Raw genomic sequence first — 21,795 nt, forward strand, 5'->3', positions numbered from 1 at the left:
CACTTCCGCCGGCGTCTCAGAGGCGCGCTTGTCCACAAATACAAATCGCAGGGAATAACGGTTGAATGTAAAGAAAACTCCAAAATTTTATGCTGCTCTATGCGTACAAATATTGCCAGACTTTACACTGCTTGCCCCCCACTTCCTAAACTAATCCTGATAGGAACCTTGCCCTTACTGCTGCTGACGAAACCACGAGGACTGATGGCGACCTTGATAGTTTTTGGGCGTTCTTTTTCTGGATCGGTTGCGTTCCAGGACGTTCCGGACTACCTTCGACTCGGCACAAGGGGGCTTTCGTCGTGGAAACCCCGACAGGAAGTTCCAGACTTCCTTCGTCTCGGAACAAGATGGCTACCGTTGGTGCACCAATGTGGCCTAGCCATGGTTACCGAATAACGCTGGCTTGCCAAACGACGACGCTGAAATCATAAGCTTTTTAGTCTAAGCCAAAGGGGTCTTGATGCGAGGACTAACAAGGATGAGAGCGGGGTGTGTGGCGGTCCACTGGCTTACCTGATGTTCTTACTCACACCTGTTCAACCACTCTTCTTGCAATTCACGACTATGATGAATTTTAAAGATAACGATAGTGTTCCCGCTTCAGTGGTTTTTGGAAGAGTGGACGAGGATTAGCCAGTGCACAGTGGTCCAAAAGGGCTAAAAGTGGATCTTTTTTCGTAGCGCCTCTTTCTTTTATCTTATCTTTTAAGTGTCTTCAGAACATTTGTGTCTTCAAACATGTTTCATAACTTGAAAGCATCAAAAGTTAGTCAAATTCCACTATAAAAAAATGGAAAATTCTAACTTTTTATTTCAATAAGAAGAGCTTTACTTTTTGCTACAAAGTTGTAGAATACGTAAAAATAATAAACTTTGTACAAAACATCAAAACTCTATCTCGAAAATTATTTAAAAGTTAGTCTTTATACTTAACTATAGTTAGATGAGGATTAAAATGAATAAGGTGTTCTGAATATCTGTTGGGACAATCAAATCACACGTTTTGCACAAGATTTCAACATTCTACGACGTTTCCTAGCCAACTTATCGCAACTTTAAGTTTTATTTTTACTCAACTTTACGAGCGCTTATTGCAAAAACGTGCAAGTGAACTTTTAAAACTAATGAACCTCTTTGAAGCTTGAACTAAGTGCAACAAATTGGTGTTGTTGTCATTTGTCTCCACGCGCTTATGTTTGAACACAACAAGCATATATCTATTTGATGTGTTTTACGTGCTCAAGTCCGTCGTCCAAAATCCGATGGTTTTTTTTTCGATGAAATTTCCAAAAATGTTGTGAGTTTTGGATTTTTCTATGAAAAGAGAAAAGTAGTATGACAGCGTTCAGAACGTCAAATTTAGGGTTTTGAAGTTAAAAAAAATGTTTATCAAATAATATACTGAACATTATATTATAAAATATTATGAATTGATATCATGTCATTCTATATTCCAAAATTTTTCCAGTTTCAAGATATTAGAATTAAAGATTCATTTAATTCGATCAGGTTTGAATTTATTGTTTTTTTTAAACTTTAACAGAGTGAAAATACCTATAAAATCTTGTTCTATCGAAATGGAAAATCAGTTTAAACTATAAAATAGTTATCATTATTTGTTCAAACAAATTAAACTACAAAAGCATATTAGTTGTGGTTTACTATCAAAACTATTGCACTAGTCAAAAGTGTATTCTAATAATATCCTTATACCCACTCTCCAAACCAAATTTTTTTTGCGAGGATTCAGAGGTGACCTCGGTCCTAAAGCACGAAATCATTCTTTCATCCCTTTCTCTTTCTTCCAATCTATCTATTGACTGCTAGGACGTGGCCGGCGCCGTTATTGATGTTTAAAGAGAGAGCATCAGTTTTGGGCATTGTGAATGTGCTGTCAGTCCCAGACACCATTCATTTGACCTTTGAACAAAATTGGTGGCCTCGGTCAATCACGAAGTAGCAACCATTGGCGATGTGGAACTTGTTCTACTGAGCCACGCCTGCGATCGTGGGATTTGAAATGCATAGTTTATAATGATGATTTCATTTAAGGAATCTACTTCTAACGAGCAAAATTTTGAAAAGACGGAGAAAAATATATGCATTATAAATTGAGTTTTGTTGATAAAGCATTTCAGGTTCAATGATTTAAGGTGGATGTGAGTAGTCAATCAAGCTAAGCTAAGCTAAGCTAAAAGAGAAAATTAGATCAAATGGTGCAGCCTGAAAGTTTTTGTTTGTTATGTTCAACAGATTTTTTTCCAAACATTGTAATTTCCTGAAAACAGCATGTGTCCGTTTTGCTCGCTGTGTCCATCTTACCCAACTTTCCGCTTCGCCCTAAAAACCTACACGGAAAATAATAAAAAGGTTATATTTACCGAGTAGCGAGGTAGTTCTTTTCCACACCTCTTTCGAAGTAAATTTTACATTTTTTTTTATTCACCTAGCAAAAAGGTGAATTGTACCGTGTTTCTTTTCACCTAGAAAAGGGTTTTTTTTCTGGTTGAATGCTACCTTTTCTGTCTGGTCAATTTACCTGGTGAGTTTCACCTCGGTGAGGTAAGTTACCTTTTTGGATTTCCCAAGCATTCACTTTTTTATCTCGGTAAATTTTACCTTTTGATTATTTTCCGTGTATCGATTATGAGTGCACTCAAAAAAATCTTCCTAACACTACACTCAGAAAAATACCATTAAGTTTGCCATAAGATTCTCTTATTAACTGGCGCCATAAGAAAAATCATTGAAATTTATAAGATTGTCTTATGACGCGAATGAATTCTTCAGATGAACGCCTACTTCGTTGAGAGGTTTTGGCTTCTCATTAGAGGGTCTTATGGAAACAGAAAATGAAACGTTAATCAGACAAAAACTCACGTAAAGAGCACCGGGTGATTTTAACGTTTCCTTTGCGTCTCAGTATGGAATTGGGATTTGACAATTTCACTCGGAAGTTTTTTGGTACTGAACTTCCCATTTCCCAGATCTATATCGATTAAAAAAAAAGAAATGTAACAAACATTAAAAATTTTTAAGTTGTTTTATCCCATTTAGGCTTCTGTTGTTATGAAATAATCGAATCGGTTAGTCAATGCATTCTTATACATATTGGTAGCTAGTTAGTTCAACTGACACTTAAAACTTGTACTGAAATTCCTCTATGCAACACGCACTTCGTTGACTTGTATCTCTTATTTATTGGATAATTCGGATGCAAATAAAGCATCACATCTTATGCTGATTGCACGCATCCAACTATAGTGTAGAAAATGTCAAAAGGGTAACTCTCGAGCTGATTTTAATGTCATCCAAAATGAATGTATCGAGAGGAATTTTTTCGATCGCATCAGCACGACGAGACGACAGTCGTTTATTCTCAATTTTACAGTTGTTGTACTAAATGGTTATTTTTCCCGAAACGCTCGTCATTGGCAGCTCTCGCTCGGTAGAAATTGAATAGAAAAAAAGAGGAAAAACTCTCATTTTCTTCGATCGGCTGCCTGTCGAGTCTGCAAAAATAGAAACTAATCAAAAGCACAAGAACCGATTTAAATTCCTTCCTTTATTTTTGTATCAAACACGCATGCATTTAATTTGTCATTCGAAATAATGCCCCATACATGCGCGCTGAATTGTGCGTCCTATTTGGGTGCTTATGTTTCTTTTTGTTTTCTCACCGATTCGAATATGCCACTATTTGGTTGATTTTTCCGTTCGACTGTGAGGATTTTCAAGTAGTAAAGGAAATGGGCCGAAGGCGAGCACAAACTCAAAAAGTTATTGTACAGTTTAAATAATAGCATTACCTAATGTTATAAACCCATTTTACTACATACATACATATGGGGCGCTCAGAGCCAATGGGTACAAGTGTAAAAATAATCAATTTTAAACTAATGATAACAAACGGTTCTTCAAATTTCAAACTATATTTGATGAACTTACGAAGATACGCCTAGATACGGAAGGAAAGAGTTAGTGAGAAGAGTACTAGTATTTTTGGTGTTAGCAAGTGCTTCGACAGTCAGCACAGAGGAGACCCAGATGATGAACAGGAAGAGGGCCATCCAGGAGCGAAAGGACCATCGGAGAGGGCCAGCCAGCATTCGGGGGTCCGCAAACGCAGACACGAGCCTGCGAGATGTTCCAGGCTAGCACGGAGGTTCCTCCAGAGTCCTGGTTATATCGAAAGATTTCGAAAGGTTCGCTTATACTCGTTAATGAACTATTTGTTCATTTAAACAATTTATTTTGCCAAAATTATTTTTTTTCAAAATTTTTTATTTTATTGATTTTTAGGGTTTTGACTCAACCAGCAAATTTATACACAGAAGTTTTCTTCTTATGTCGGATGATCATCGTTTGAATTATTAACTTTCCTCGAGACTTCGGCCCATTCGTACGGTGTAAAATTAAGAAATTTTCCTTTCCGTGCCGCTGCCCTTTTCACGTGCGTTTACATTTTTAAGAATATTTTTTTCGTGATCAATTGAACAGTGATTGTCGCCGGCCGTCGTTTGTCTTTCGGTGTGTCGTTCATTCTTTTTTATTATTATTTTTCCTGCAGCATTCATTCGAGGACTTCGGCATACCTCAACCTACCTATCTACATAGAATAAACCACACAACAGCAGCGCAACTAGGCGGCATTTTTGTTAATAATAGCAATGGGAGTAGCATAAAAAGGCCATTATAGAACAGTATCTCATGCTCACACTCCGTATGCTTTAGATGTTTTTCTTTTTTCTCTCTCCCGATGCAATCGAGAAAGCAAGCGACAAATGTTATGACCAAGGAACATTTTTCAGCGGCTGAATGTGGTAGCAGTGGCAGCGTCTTTCTTTTGTTGTTCAATTTTTCCTCTCGAAAATATTTTATAGTTCCACCGACGACGACGACGACGAACATGACTCCGGCCATCAGACGTGATCACGATCGGTTTCAGGCCCAGGACTTACGTACGGAAATCCCGAATGGCTGCCGGTGGCTCTGTGCGGTTGTTATATTCTTATTACATTCAAATCAACGCGCCTGATTTGTGTCCCTTGTTCTGGAGATATTGTGGTATCCAAATTAAATTATATCTTTCCGTGCATATCAAAGGCGCTTCTCCTTGGCGGCATCTGAAGACCCAAGAGCCGGCACACAGTGGCGATGACTCAATTCAAGTTTGCCGCTTATTACCCACCATCGCACTCACGAATGATCACAGAAAAGTATTCTGGGAGTCATAAAGGCTCAACACGCCATCGCCATGCATATCAGTTGTTTTTAACCGTATACCTAGCTATGCTTCTCCTAGAGCAACTTTATGGCTTTTCGACAGCCGCGGACAGAAGCCCGCGACGAAGGTGGTGATATCAATTTAATTAATCATAATCCAAATACAATTCTCAAGGTAGTAAAATTTACCGCCAAACAGAACCTGAACCTGAGCAGGGGGAATAGGTAGAATACTTACCAATTTCACCTGTCCCTCCTACCGGTGAGGGTAATCATGTTGCCGAAACTGAAAACTACGTTCTGTATCCTCTGCAAGGTGGAGGAAAAGAAAAATACCTCGCGCCCGGAATAACAAATACCATTGAGGGTGTTAAATATTAATAATAAATACCGCAAGGTGGAGGGAAGCGTTCAAATTTTGTTGAATGGTATACATTTGTTTACCCGAAAGGCGTCATAAATGCTTTGTTATGTTAATTTAGAATTTTCTTAAAAGGCATAAAAATGCGATTGAGCTGGGTAAATGTTGTTTATTTTTCATCGCGCGTCTTTCGGGAGGTGTTTTGTAACTTTGCGAGCAATTCTTTCCGATGAAAACGAACAACAATGACCCGGGCGGGTAAAACTACGCGATAGCTACGCAGGCGAAACAATTAAATTGGTACGGTTGTAGGGAGTTTTGAATTAATGAGAAGATATAGTTGTAAGAAATGTGGCGTTCTTTTTTGAAATGGGCTCTTCTGACCAGATTGTACTTTTCTTATGGATTGTGTAAAGGATCACAGTTTTTCAGAGCGGTAATATAATGAAAAGAAGCCCGAATACCTCTTATGTAGTTATGAATGTTTGTATGTACGGTAGCCACCTTGGGTGCACGGTGGTTCCGCAGTTGTGGCTAAGGCATCATCATAAAGTCACCGTCAGCTACCATGTATCCAGGGGCGGTCCTAGAGCTGGCTCTTGGGGGGGTGATTTTCCAAATTTTCAAAAATCAGTCAAAAACGTAGATATATTGCGGAAAAAATCATTCATTTGACGAGTGCGAGTGCGGGGGGGGCTTGTGTGCAGTTTCAAATGAGACTTTAATATTTGCTGCACACCAGACCCGTTCGATGGACATGTCCATGGCCATGGGTGAGAATTAAAAATTAGTTAGAAATTTTAACAATACCAAAAAAAAGGACAATAAATAGGCAAATTGATTTCTAAAACCCAATTCAAACCCATAGTCATCACACCAACTCGAAAAAAAAGATGCTGATACGGATCAAAATAAATCAGAATCAAAATTTTAAATCAATTTTATTTCCGGTTATGCATTAACAAATCATTCGAAATGTTGATTCTTATTCTGAACAAAAAAAAAAACAAGCAAGTATATTCAAAACATCAGAAACGGAATGCGAATTAAAAATTGGAATAAAGCCAGAATTTGAAGCTTCTGACATAACAATCCGTGCACAGAAGAAGAATTGATCAAATAAAGCACCAAATTTGATAACAAATTAAACTAAAACTCTTACAAAAAAATCCGATCAGGTCAGAATCATTGATAATAATGTAAATTATCAACCATATTCATTTACATTTCTTTTCTTCAATTTCAATTGTAGTTTTGGTTGAAAAATTCAATCACAATTTGAAAAGTGAATTATCGATTAGGAAAATATATCAATTTTGAACTTTAGAGAATTTATTCGAAATTAGCTGATGATTTATTTAAAAATGAAAATAATTAATTCTATCAAGTTATCAAGTTATTAAGTTATCAAAGATAAAATCCTTAATAAATATTCAAATTCTACCAGTGATCATTATTAAAGGCAAGAAAGGTTAATTTTAGATTGTGTTCGTAGTTATAACTTTATGTATTTAAAATACAACAACAATCCATCATCACTGACAAAGTACAATTTGGGAAATGGAAGAGTTCTTGAATGATCAAACACGAAACTGTTCCCTTTTATTTATTTATTTATTTATTTATTTATTTATTTATTAATTTGTTTACCTATTTGTTCAGCCATGAGGAATGAATTGATGGCATGTGATTAAAATGTTTCTTATAAAATTCTACTCTCTCATTTTCAATATCCAAACATCTATTTGAAAAGAATTATCATAATGTTGAATTGTTCTTAGTTATGTTCTTTTAATTTCCATCGATAAGGTCGATAAATGAAATTAACAAACAAAAACACGGTGTTGAACTCTTCATAAATTTAAATATAATATGAAGATGAAAAAGATTAGTTGGTTTTTCCTAATAAAAACGTCTTACCAAAATAATGCAAGAGATAGCATTTTTTTTATGATAGTTTAATGGCATTGCGGTGAACTTTTTACTACGAAAATTTTGGATAGAAGAATTACAGATTGAAGAGACTTTTTGTCCGATTGGGAAGCACGTGCTTTGCCAATCCATCGGGTTGGATGTATGGGTGAACGTAATTGCGCCTCTCGCTATTACTTCTCTCAGCCATTCAATTGATGCGGGACAAAGGGTCTAGAACGCACCTTTGAAGCTTTCCATAAAAATATGCTCTCAGCTCACTTTCAACATCTTTCAATTTTCTTTTATTAAGCATCTGCTTTGTCTCTCCGTCATTTAATTTCAATCTGTAATTCTTCTATCAATTTTCGTAGTAAAAAGTTCACCGCAATGCCATTAAACTATCATAAAAAAAAATAATAATCAACGGTGACTAACCGTTAAAAAGAGATAGCATTTTGGTGTTGTACGAACAATAGCTTATAGTGTAAATCAATTATTAGGTGTAACAATTTCATAGCGTGAGAGATAAATATTCAAATAAATTTTGGTTGCACTGGTAGGCTGACGGCGCAGCAATGAGCCGTTATCGAAAAGAGAAAAATAACGGCGAGAGGAAAAGAGAAATCAATGTTTTAATGATTGATTTAGTAGATTTTGATGCGCTGAACTCGAACCTTCAACTAGATTTTGTTTATCACTTCTCGTTTCGGTGATATGGAGTTTTGTTAAGAATCAGTTTTGAGTGAAATCAATCATTGAAAACTGATGTACTTACAAGTGAACATGAAAAAAACTGGTTCTGAACTTGTTTATTATGCATTATTCAATTAAGGAATACTACTTTCATGATGAGGAATGATCTAAAAAAAATCTACAGTGTTTAAAAATTCTTTAAAAAAAAAAAACAAGAATTTCTTACATTACTGAAGAAAGTTTTAGAAAACAAAGATTTTATTTCATTTAAAAATTTTGCTGAAGTCTGAAAAACGATTTGGTTTCTGCTATGAGAAAAATCTTAAATTCTATGTAGTCATTACTTCTCTAAAATTCGTTTAAAGTCTGTAATTTTCGAAATTGGGTATAGTAAATAAACAGAAAACTTCAATAAAAAAAAATTTCACAGAAGTCAAAATTACATGCGTTCTTGCGGAAAGAAATGTGATATGAACCGTTATTTTGAATTTTATTTGTAATGTTTAAAAGTTTTGTCAGACAGTGCAAAATTTTCTTGAATAATTTTTAAATTATTTAATATTTAAATTATTTTTATCTGAAAAAGTGTTAATCCTGTGGCCATGTGAATTTATCAAAACCCCTTTGAACCTGGAGTTGAACATTTAGATAAAAAATAGAGGCTGAAGTTGGTTTCTTGAAAAATATTTCATATCAGCATAAAATTTGTAATGATTCAAACAATTTTTTTTATCTTAGTGATTAATCATCAAAGTAATGGATGAATTCGATTGAATATACTACTAAAAAAATAATATTTCACGAACATGATGCACACTGCTTCTCCTCTTCCCTTCCAATTTCATTTTAAATTAAGAAGTTTAACTGCTCTTTTTGATATCCTTTTAAACAGCTTATACATCCTTTTATAAAACAATGTACGAATCTTTAATATTCGCTGCGAACAATTGCTGACAAAAAGATAATTTCCGTCATTTGTATATTGCGCAGTTTAAAAATTATCAATTTAAGAACTCTTTAAAGAATCTTCCGATATAAATGTAATTTACAAATGAAAACATAAACACATGTGAAAAAAACAATTTATTTGAGAATGTGTTAACAATTGCTATGAATTTAAAACTGAATGTTTTATTATTTTTTAAAGTATTTTGCTGAATCGTGATTAGAAAAGCTAATTAATATAAACTCTTGTTTCGATTCTTCAATTTCTAAATATAAATTTAATTCTGAAACAAAATTATTAAAATCAAATTCTTAGGTATGCAGCATTTGGAACTTCATTTTTATTTGTTTTCTCTTAAATTTCAAGCTCTCATAGATTTTAAAATTTATTGAAACTGAATCGAAAGATATAGTAACAAATTTGAAACAAATGATTTAGTAAATCAGTAAAAAATTGTATTTTTGCTTCATGCATTCAATATTTTCAAACATAATGTATAATTTAAAATGAAAAAGATTAATAAAGGATTCATTTCTTATAGCTAATAATATTTTTCAACAAAAAGTACTTGATCCCGAAAAAATAGGCGAGTTATGACGGGATATTATTATCACTGGTTTTATCTCATCTTAATACATAGGCAAGTTTTTGGAGCCTTTTTTTAATCTGTTCTTGGAGGTATGTATATTCCTGAACTCAATTTTTATCAGGTTAGTTCATCACCTCACCATCACCAATTTCGAATTAAACACTGTAAATGCCTTAACAAAAGTAATTTGGTGAAAATTGTTACAGCTGTTTTAGTTCATAGGACCGAATTTTTTTTTCCAATTTTAAGAATTTAAGAAATTAATAAATTATATTATTTAACAATCACCCCCACGGAGTGGAAAATTTTGAAAATACCAAAGAACACTCACTAGGAAATGTTCAAACTTTTCATAGAAATTTCAGCGTTTGCGAGTATTTTGTAACGGTTTTTTGCTGCTTGGGGGGGATGATCACCCCGATCACCCCCCCCCCATAGGACCGCGCCTGCATGTATCCAGTTAATAACAGCTGGATGAGATATTCAAGGGAATGGAATCGTAAGTAGAGTAACTTACGATATCCGAAAGGTTAAACGATTGGTGCCCGAAAATCTTTTTTGTGGAACATTTAAATTACTTCCACGAAGGTTACCTTACACACCATACGTAAGCTTGCCAGATTGCCCGGTTTTATCCGGGTTTGCCCGGATATTTAATGCAAAATTTCGATAAAGTCCGGTCCGGCCCGGTTGCCCGGATATCGTGAAAAAAGTCCGGATATTGCCCGGATTTTTTCACAATTTTCACAAAGAAACCCAAAAAAATCAAAGATTTTGAGTAAGTTTTAGCAATATCGATTAACGGTATGTAAATTTTCAACGATTGTTTCAAATAATTTCGCTGATTTACTTTTATAAACCTTTAAATATTTAAGTGTTCCAAAAAGTTTTTGGAAATTTGAAATTACATTAATTAAATATTAATTTCATTTTTTTTTGCATTTTTTCTTTGCTTTTATGTTTAATTACACCTAAATTTTGCCCGGTTTTTGCCCGGTTTTTGGATTTGAAAAATTGAAATCCATGCCCGGATTTTGCCAGGTTTTTTTGAAAAAATGCCCGGAATTGCTAGGCCCGGATGGGGGTGGAAAAAATTCTGGCAACCTTAACCATACGCATTAATAAAAAAAAATCGACACTTTTAATGAAAGATTTGAACGGGTTTCTGATCTATAAGTAGACTAGTTATGTAGAACAAACTCATAGATTGAGTTTAAAATGGTAAAACTAGCTTCTAGACTACAATGTGTACCTTTACGATCAATTTGGTGAGAAGTACTGTGGAGTATTATGTACGGGGAGCTCTCCATAGATTTTTCGAAAAATTGTAGTTTTTGTACAATACAAAGTATGAAGATTCCCTAGGGTAAGCCTTAAGCCCTGGTTTAATAGATTGGACCTCATGTTCAATAATGTAAGACTAGCCACTAGTCAGTCGGCAGGCGTCCCAGAGATTCCCTAAACAATCCCTAGGGTCGGCAAGCTTACTGATCAAGCAAAATGCAGAGAATATTCGGAGGAAAAAAACTCCACCTTTCAGCTTAAACTTAAATTTATTGGGGAGCACAATCAAAGCTTTAATTCCACCACTTTGAAACAAACATGAATGACAATAATGGTTATCTGACCTTATTTCTGCTACCACCTGGTACTGGTTCTCGGGTTGGTCCGACCTTGGGTTCGGTGAGATCAAACTCGGTTCAATGGCGTCGACGCGGCGATGTAGCTGGCGGAGCACTAAGATAGCGACAGCGGCAGGTGCGAAGCGATTGACGAGTAAGTTATAGTGTACCTGGCCCCACCTTGGGTGCTGAACCAGGCACGGAAGTGTTGTTGGTCGAATCAAATTCGCCAGCGAGAAATTCACCCGAACTAGCCGCGGTGCGATGCTCGAAACCATTAAATTCGGAGGCGATGGCGACCTCTATTGTAGCGGCAGACGTAACCTCCAAGGCGACAACGGTTTTACGGCGGATTCAATTTGTAGGTTCGTATTTGAATCCGGTTGAACGGTGACGGCTCGGCGATGGGTTGTTATTTCATCCCAAAACAGCGGGGTCCTAAATATAGGGTCCAAATATCAGGTGATGTCGATGGCAAGAGCAAAATGGCGAACTTTACCTGCTGTCCGAATATTTGACTTCAAACTTATCACAATATTCCAAATTTCTTCCGAAGTTCTTTCGCCAACGTTCAAATTTCAAATGACGATGGCCGTTCATATCACGGGCTTTGGACAGCAGGCAATCGTTGCTTTCGCCTCGCGCCTTTTTTGTCTCGTCTAAATCCCATTCGCCTCTTCTATTTCTATTCGCCTCTTCGCTCCGCTGGGTAGCTTGCGGTCTCTGGTGGGGAGTGCTGGAACCAGTAGTGGTCATGGCTGCGTGCTGTTCGTGGAAGTTTTCGCCTTCCAGAGGAATAGTTCAACCCCCAAAATACTCACTGCATATAAGATTACAAACTACGAACAAAATCGCTGAGACCTCTTTCGAGAGACTAGCAATGCTTACAATAATTATTCCTTGAACGCGGTACCTAGACAACCAGAAGTCGGATTTTATTTTACAGATTATATCGTATAGAATGTTATTTAAACTCATTTTCGTATATCTGCACCTACAATGTGCATATGCATATTCTTTGTCGTATTTAAATGCATTGCATGATTTTATTACGACAAGAAGAGAGACTCGTATTTATGTACATATAAACTCTACCTTTGTGTACGACAATTCGCAAAAAATCCATGAAACGACCGATATACGATGATCAGCCATGATTGACAGATTTTGTCGTGCTATACATTAAATAATTCGAAATTAAGATATTTTTAACATGAAATAAGATTTATATTATCATAACAACCAGGTGTTAGATCTTAGCCGAAAGTAAATTTTTCTACCAAACAAGTGCTAAAATGAGAGATTATATTATAGAAAGAGTAATATAAAATGTCGGAAGAGTGGTACCTACATTCGATTAGTTCAGCGATAAAAAAGTACTAAGGTAGCTGCTGGTAATAAAAGTTCTACCCAGGAAAATTCACAGGAAATTTCCGATAGAGATCAGGAAGCCTCCGAAAACTGTAAGATACTGTTGTTATACACCTATATGCCTTAATTACAGTCTTATTTTTTTAGCTGGCAGCACAAGACTAGTTGATAAAATTCGAACTGGTGTACCGAATTCCATAATACCCACGCTGCATTGAACTCCCTTGTAGGAATTCTGAACTCTGACTTACATCTAAATCTTCCGAGCGTTGCCCGCACAATTTTGAGGACGCTCAGAAATCTGAGCATAATCAGTATGGGGAATGGTGGAAAGTATTGGCATCAGGGTGTTGAAAGCTGTCTGCGCGAAGCATTGACTTCAATTAATAAGCCGTCATCAATATCGCTCAACATCAACGTAGACTTTCTGCCAATCCATAAGAGCAGTTCAAAGAACTTTTGGCCGATACTTTGCAACATCTATGAACTGCCGCAAGTTGCCCCAATGGCAAACGGAATATACTATGGGACCTTTTCTTTCTTTTCAGGTTTCAACTATTTCCGGTGTTTAAGTTTCTAAGCTCACTTTTCTTTTCAGGTTCAGAGCTTCAATTTTAAGTTATTACGAAGAAATGGTTGTCTATCTAGAAAGCTCAAAAATCTGTAGCTTAAATACAACTTTTAACGGTGGTTGGGAATGAGTTGGTATGGATGAGGATTTTACTTCCAATCAAGAGAGCAGAGTACGAAACCCCGGGGCGATGGGTAGCTATTTTTGTTTAGCAGGTAAGTACAATCAATACAATCAAGTAAAAATAAAAATCAATGAAAAAGGCCGTGATAGACTGGCAAGCCACAGTCTGTCATCTGGTTGTCAGAGCAATCTGTCAACTGATTTTTTTTTCGTGCATAGATAGGGCATTAGATATTCCCTTAAAGGCTGTATAACATTCAGTTCATTAACGAACTGCAAAGTTCGTTTAAAAACTTAAATTTTGGGCTGATAAGAATTCTCTAGGAACTCAGACGGAAAACTGATTAAGCTTCTATGAACCCGTTTGAAAAAAAAAATGATGAATTTGGTTGCTTGGGTAGTTGATAGCAAGCTCAAGTCCAAACTCAAGAATGTGAGGGCCTTTCTCTTGACCGACCAAAAAGGCGTTAATGCTTAAAACTTTATATGCAGATAATTTTAATGCCAACTCTGGCATTAACAGATCATTGCCTTCATTTAAGCATTCCAATTAGAGTACTCTTTGTCACTGTTAACTCAAATGAGGGAGAGGCGGGCTAAATGCGCATTAGAGTGCCCCAAATGACCCAACATTTGAAAAAGTAATGCGCTGCAGCCTTATATTGATTATAGGCCTAGTACAAGGTCTCATGCCAGATCGGATCACGAAAAGAGGTCGCTCAACGAGCCTAAAGTTTGTATGGGATATTGAGACATTTTGTTCGGGAGGAACATGAAAATCATATTTTTAAGAATAACTTTGGTCCCGTTCGGCCGATTTCTTTTGAAAATGGTTTATCTTAAATAGCCTAAACTATGAAAAATATTTCATCCGAAGACTGCATTTCGATTCGAGTTAATATAAAAAAGGTATTCAGCTTCAAAAAATAGGTATCTTTTTTCAGGGTGATATTCACCACTATTAATGAGAGACACTGCTTCGAACATTTTGAGGCAGCATTAACAGTGATGAATATTACCCTGAAAAAAGTTACCCCAATTTTTTAAGTCTAATAACTTTTTTATCATAAGTCGAATTGAAATGCAGTCTACGGACGAAATATTTGTTATAGTTTAGGCTGTAGGAAAAACCTTTTTTAAAAGAAATCGGCCGAACGGGACCAAAGTTATTCTTGAAAAACATGACTTCCATCATGTTCCTCCCGAACAAAATAACTCAAAATCCCATACAAACTTTAGGCTCATTGAGCGACCCCTTCCCATGATCTGATCTGGCCCAAATTTGGCATGAGACCTTGTACTAGGCCTAGGATCAATTTAAACCTGCAGTGCATAACATCTCTCAAGCTTGAAATTTCCCATACAAATTTAGGGCAGTCTAATGCGCATGCTAAGGAGAATGCATATTTTCTCCGATATTTCAGTAGATGGGTGTTTAAAAACTAAATGCACATTCGTCTGTTTTCTACATATTTAAGCAATTTTAGTTTTTACATTTTTCACAGTTTTTATTATTTTCAACTAAACTAGAAAGAAAAATCTCAAACATTTTTTGTTTAGAAATTCTGTACACTTCATTTTTAAAATTTCATTTTATTACCTCAATATACTGCCAAAACTTGTTAGAATGTTTAATTTTTTTGGAATTTAAATTTCATAAAAAATTGTTCATGCCATGTGATCAAAGCGTCTTTGCATCAAACTGGACGGATTAGAAATGTTAATTTATCAGCCATTTTGTTAATCAGCTATATAATATAAGCTAATATTACTAAATATGCGCATTAAGGAACACTTCCCCATATCAAATGCCTAGTATTCAGTGTACTGATTTTATTATCCTCGTTTACCTAGTGTGGCTTCCATGCTTAAAATTCCAAATGTGGATTTTTATGTTCTTATTCTTTTCAAGTTTCTCAAATATATGTATGATGAAATCTTTGAAAAATGCTAGGTAGGTACCTTCATTTTGTCTAATACTTGTTCTCAGCTTCTAATGTAAACTGTTGACTCCGATATTGTATTGAAAATTCAAAATAACTCAAAATGTATTTAACTGCACCTACCAACTGATATACCACAAAACTTAAGTTTTAAGTAAGTATTTAAATAAACAAGATTGCAATGATGGGGTGTAAAAAAGATTTTAAATTAAAGCTTTTGATAATCTAAAACCAAACTTCCCAAACTCGGGAATCTAAATTGATAAAAGTAGAAATAAATATTTACAGAATTGGTTTGAAATTTTTCTTCATAATTGCTTTTTGATGATATTATATTTTGGTCTTGTACCCTTTCCTTGTCCTTTGTCCAAGAGCCGTTCGGTAATAACATTTACATGTGAATGGAAATTTTGAATCCACACAACAAAAATGAAAAATTCAATTGTAACTGAGTTAAGTAAAAGAAATTTGTTCGGGTTGTCTAATTGTTTCAAAAGTTATTACAAAATCTGAAAACCAGTCAAATTTTGAAAACCATGAACAAATGGTTATTAATAGTGAAGCAGAACATCAAATATTACATTTAGAACGAATCGAAAGGATCAAAAGATACCTCATGAGTGGATAGAGTTCTGGTTTGAGATATTTTTCAGCCAAATGGTAGCTTATAAATAACTATCTTATTCTGATCCCCCTGTTTGTGGGATGGTAGGCAAATGAATGCTTAAACACGTCCGCCTTAAAAGATGCCATCGCTTACTCGGCCTTTTTTCTCCTTTTCCCGAGCACACACTCCTGTGTGGAGAAAATAAAATGCTCCTGAGGTCAGTGCTGGTCGGTTGATCGATAACGCAAGCTGAAAATTGGCCTTCAAAACATCCCTCGGTGCCTCGGGTTTAGTTTGGCGATTCTGGGACCGTGACGCGAGGTGTAGGCGAAAATGTGGAAATAACGAGCTGTAACGGAAAAGATAAATTCCTTTAAAATTCATATTAATCCTTTTGCCCCGGCAGCACGCCCGGAGGTTTGCTGTATTCTATTTAGGAAAACCGTGAATCGGGAAGTTGGATCTTTCCAGGGACTTCCTTTCTCAGCAGGGGGCTTTTTGGATTTTCTTTTATTCCGAGAGGTTTACTGACCTCGAAGAGTGTCCTTTTTCAGTCGCTGCTCCGGTTTGCCACCGCTTTAGACTGCGTTATCAAACATACCACGTTTTATGAGCACATTAAAAAAGGACAGGTTTTGATGATCTATACACTTTCGACGGTGGAAGATAAGGTGCTTCGAAATTCATTAGCACCACTATGGTTCGGTTTCCTTTGAAGAAGGTTGAATACGGCATCGAAAACGACGAAGACGGCGACGCCGACGCCGGTCCGACATCAAAGGAAAATTGTGCCTTCTGTTTTTATCCAACAACCAACTAACCGATGAACGAAAATCACAATCCTTTGCCAGGAAATTTATGAACTATTTCCGTTTTCCGGGTGCGCCTAATGCCATGAAATTTTCCGTACACTGCGCATCAGTGCAATATTTTATCTTATTAGCCATAAATTATTCACGTATGCAAAGTTGTTTGGAACGCGAAGCGAATAAAAAGTTTCCACATTTGTTCGAGTGACGTGTACAAATGCACATAAACCAAAGCATTCTCCCGTCCGGCTAATCTGTGAAACTTACCAAAGGCGCCCTATTAAGCATTCCAGGTCAGGGGCGCCGCCACCCAGGGAAGATGACAGGTGCTCTTAATGGAACGGTTTAATTCACGCTTATGGATGCTGCTTTAGAAGCAGCTTTAACTAAGTATTTTGCAATCAATAGTGCACCACTTTTCTAATTGTCGATTGAACGGAGAAAAAAAATAACTCAAATTATAAAAATTTCTCTACTGAAAACCGACGGCGCTGTTGGAATTTTCTCAACTCCTCCTCAAGGTACTATTTGCTTCTTCCCAAACCCCCGAAGGCCTTTCCCATTTTGAAAATCATTCTTAATAAGTTGGCAACATATCGCTGTTTTGTTCAGCACATGTTTATACACATGGGGCTATTTGCAACCTGCTCGAGACATCCCCACGCGAAGGCCTCCGGGCTCACTTGAACAACAAATACAGGCCCAGGCCAAAGACCAAAGTTAAGTAGGTGGTAGGTGGGAAAACAAAGAGGTTTGCTGAAACCAAAACTCCAAATCCGGAACCACCATCCAAAGTCCCCCAGCGAGAAAAACCCTCTAACCGAGCAGTCAAGCCAATCCGAGTCACTGGAGTGATAAACGATTGTATATCATAAGTTTCTTAGTGGTTTAGTACCGGGTAAAGTAAGGCTGGGCCTCTTGAAAGCGCGCCAATCGCTCCCTCCACCCTCGCATGAATCCAAAGTGTATAACTCAAAAGGCGAAGGGAAATTCAAAACTCCATCCACTCTGCTAAAAAAAACGTTCATACAAGCCTTCTCGCCCCTCGCCCATCGATCTAGATCCTACAGACACACAAGGCAGGCACAAGAGACTGGAAGACAGAAAAGGGCGGAATAATTTATAATACAATTTATTCCGGTTCGCCATGAACAACAAAAGCCGGTACCCGACTGACTCTCTGACCGCTGAGGCTGAAGCTAGCTTCCATTTTATGAAATCTCTAGCGTTTCGTTTAAACAATATTTCCCAACATGCAAATTCAGTCATTCCCCACCTCCACCCTCTCCCTTCTGAGTCCCCCACCTCTGTTCTGTCTGCCGGTGCGAAGATTTGGAAAACCTTTTTCATCATGGGCGATTATGTTGCCGGGCTCTTCCGAAATGTGAATTGGGCAATGCTTTTTCCGAGATTGTCAGTTGTTGTGCGCATAGAGGTACATAAAAATGGATATAATCTTATCCCGGCCAATCAAACTCCGGGAGGGTACCCCCCACATAATAATGGCATCTGAGCTGGGAATGGGAGCTACCGTACCTATTGTACTGTAGTTTGGCTGTTATTTAGATTGCGGAATTAAAAGTGGTCTTAAAGAGTTATCAAAATGATAACTGTACAGTTGGTTTAATTTGGGTTAATGTAGGGTAAAAATGAACAGCAATTGTTCATATCTTAAATGAATGATGATAGTTTAAGTGTATTCCTATTTGGATGAGCTTTGTTGTAAAAGCGTTCCTGAATGGGGTAACACAATAAAGATTTTACTCCATAAATTTTTAGTATTTTGTAATTTTTTTGGAACATTTTCCAAATAATTGGATCCTAACCGAGAATAATTTGGTCTTTAGTTTGGTGTTAAACTCTGTCGTCTATTTTTGTGTTATTTTGGATAACTGTGAGAAATTGACATTTGCTAAAAACCTTTCAATTTTGCAAAATAGAATCAACGCCTTATAAAGCGACCTGTTGCTACCATATTGAACAATTTCTGCTTTTGCTCAACCTAAGTTGTCATCACAAAACTCGAGGTGCTTCATTTTATTTTGAAATGTTTGCTATACAATATTCTAAGGACTTTATCGGCTCTATCGATGCTCAAAAAAGTAAACCATTTATTTTACTAAGTAAGAATTTACTGATTACTCATGGTGATGAGATGTTTCACTTTTCGCAATAGTGGTTCAGTTTTTGTATTTTTTTTTAAATTTAGTATCGAACCAAAACACATCCAATGACTATTTTGAGTTAGGTATGCTTGAAATACTGTGTAAAATGGGTTGTCAATGTGTTATTCCTGTTTTGATATGTGGAAAACAATGATATATGAATACTGCCATCGCTATTTTATATTTATCCATTTTTATCTTTAGACGTGTTATTATTAAAATCATATGCGAATCAATGCAAAATTAGAAAAAAAATGTCATTGTCAAATGAACTTCAATGATAGTGTTTTTGAATCTTACAAACAGAACTTCGATTTTTATGAGCTTCACACTTTCTTTTATTTGTTTGTTATTAACGTGAAATAACTGCCAATTTTAAAAAGATTTTCGTTAAAACTTTAATTTCAACTGAGTTTGAATTTGCATTGACATAGAAACCATTTATATTTGGATTTCTATTTCATCAAAAATTATTAAAATATCCAAATGACACGCTTTTAATTCTGAAGCTTTAGATATATGATATGTGAAGAAATATAAATAGGAATTTAAGGTAAAATCAAGTACTTATGACCTCAATTTTTTTATTTCGTAGAACTGAGCCAAATTAAAACTGAAAAATGTATAGGGCAGTGGTCGGCAACCTTTTGAGTCAGAAGAGCCAAAACATACAATTTTTTAAAGTTTCAAAGTTTGCATGAGCCACAATATTGTTTTCTTGACAAAACTAAGCAACTTAGCAGAATTAAGTGATTCTCAATTCTTACTTGGTCTGTAGAAATGAAAGATATGGACATATTGATACAAGAAGAACACTTATAATTTTTTTTTTCGATCAAGACAAGAACATCTATTAAAATAAAATTTTGAACAACAACCCTGAACTTGTTAATTTAAACATCTCTTTAATTTTAACTTATCATTTAAATTTTGAAGGGGAGAGTGGGGCAACGTGTGCCATGGAGAAACGTGGGCCACTCTGAATATCTCAGATGTATGTTGAGATGGAAATCTCAATCCAACTGTCATCGTTGTCGCTTTGCGTAAGCATATTTTTCTATATGTTGTTGACTTAAATGCGCATTACATTACGCATACACATTCAGAACTTAAAATACGTGTTCCTATCTGTAAAGTTTTCTTTTGCCAAAAGAAGAGTTATGAAAAATATAATGAATATGCCAAAACGTTCGCGAGCCAGGTTTTAGGAATTTTTCGTTCATACAAAACTCTCTTGGAGGAGTAGGCGATGCCTTATTGACATCGCACGTGTTTTTTTTCACGTATCTAACAATTTCGATATTTTTTGTTTTTTAATGTTACCAAAGTATTAAAAATAATAAAAGTGATATCAACCGGTGGCCGGAGATTCCCGGCAGGAGTTGCCACCGGAAACTGTGATAAAAATATGTAGATAATTTAAATTTTTTCCTCTGCATGAGGGGCAACTTTAATGTGCAAAAAGCAGGTTGAGTGAATATGTGGCATTGATGAAGAGGAAATTTGAAGTAAGATTTCAATGTGGCAATATTTATCCGAATCAGCATGGTGTATCCGAGAAGTGTTTGCTGGCGGATGAAGCTCTTATTACTCTGGGGTATCTTTAAACAGTGGTTGCGAACCCAAGTTGGGGGGTAAGTACGATGAGGTAAAGAAGGTGCCGTTGTTTACAAGGTAAGATGAACACAAATTTACAACTTTTTGATTGTAAATTTCAAATAGCTTAACTCTATTATTGGGGTAAGCGGGGGGTAGGACAGGGCATCAAACGAGCGGAAAACTGATATACAATGGATTGTGGGTTCAGCCAGCCGGAGTATCTCGGCAAATTTGGAATAATGAATAGACTACTTAGGTTACTTTTCAGGATTCTTTATTTGTTTCGAACAGTTGGAAGGGAGTGAGATGAGTCAAACCTGTCCCAAGCCAGTGGTAACGGACCCCTTGGTTGTGCTGCAATTATTGTTGATGAGTTAAACATGAACAATATCTGAATATGCGATCGAGACTTCCCGTACCGCCTTGGGATTGAAAGACCTATCAGCCACTGGTGGGTCAAACATACATACATACATACATACATATTCGTTCATACACAACTCTCTTTTTTATTTCCTCATCTGAAATTGCTTTAAATTAACTAAAGACTTATGAAATTTTAGTTTTGGGTCAACTGATAAACTTTGTACGTTATCTAGTCAATTTGGATTTGGTGGCTTTTTTTACACACACAGTACTCGAGAAAATTAGTTTATTTAAAAAAAAATGCCTTATGATACCTTAAAAATGTAGAAACCCTTTCTTTTTATCTTTAATAATAAAGAAGTTATGAAGCAAAGAAAAAAATTGGCCCGAAAAGATCGCAGCAAGCCGTGCTCGAGAACGGTCGTGATTTTTTCCAACGTCGCGTTTTCTCGTTTGTATTTTCGCGAATATAAATTTTGATGAATTTTAGGTGTTTTGGAGATTTCTGTTTAGAAAGATACATATTACAAGTGATTGAAATGCATCCAAAGAATTGAAATAGATGCTTTTCATTTCTAAATTTGGTGTTCTGTTGTGCTTGGCGAATCGTGCGTGAAGAAAATCAATCGTTGGTTATAGAAAAATGAATTCTATTTCCGGCCGTCGATATTTTCATACTTGAAATCAAATAAGTTAAGTTTCGGTTGGAGGGATATTGATGATCTTGTGATTGTGCATCAATCGATGAGTGTATATCCGTTAAAATTTTTGTTCTCGTAAAATGCTCATGTTGTTTTCTCCGAGTAGAAGAACGAAAAAAACAAACTGGAGGTCGGAGCAACATTTATTTTAGGCTAGTATTTGCTTTTTTGAGTACTTAACAGAGC

The sequence above is a fragment of the Uranotaenia lowii genome, chromosome 2 (genome assembly GCF_029784155.1).
Source record: "Uranotaenia lowii strain MFRU-FL chromosome 2, ASM2978415v1, whole genome shotgun sequence".
Lineage (NCBI taxonomy): Eukaryota > Metazoa > Arthropoda > Insecta > Diptera > Culicidae > Uranotaenia > Uranotaenia lowii.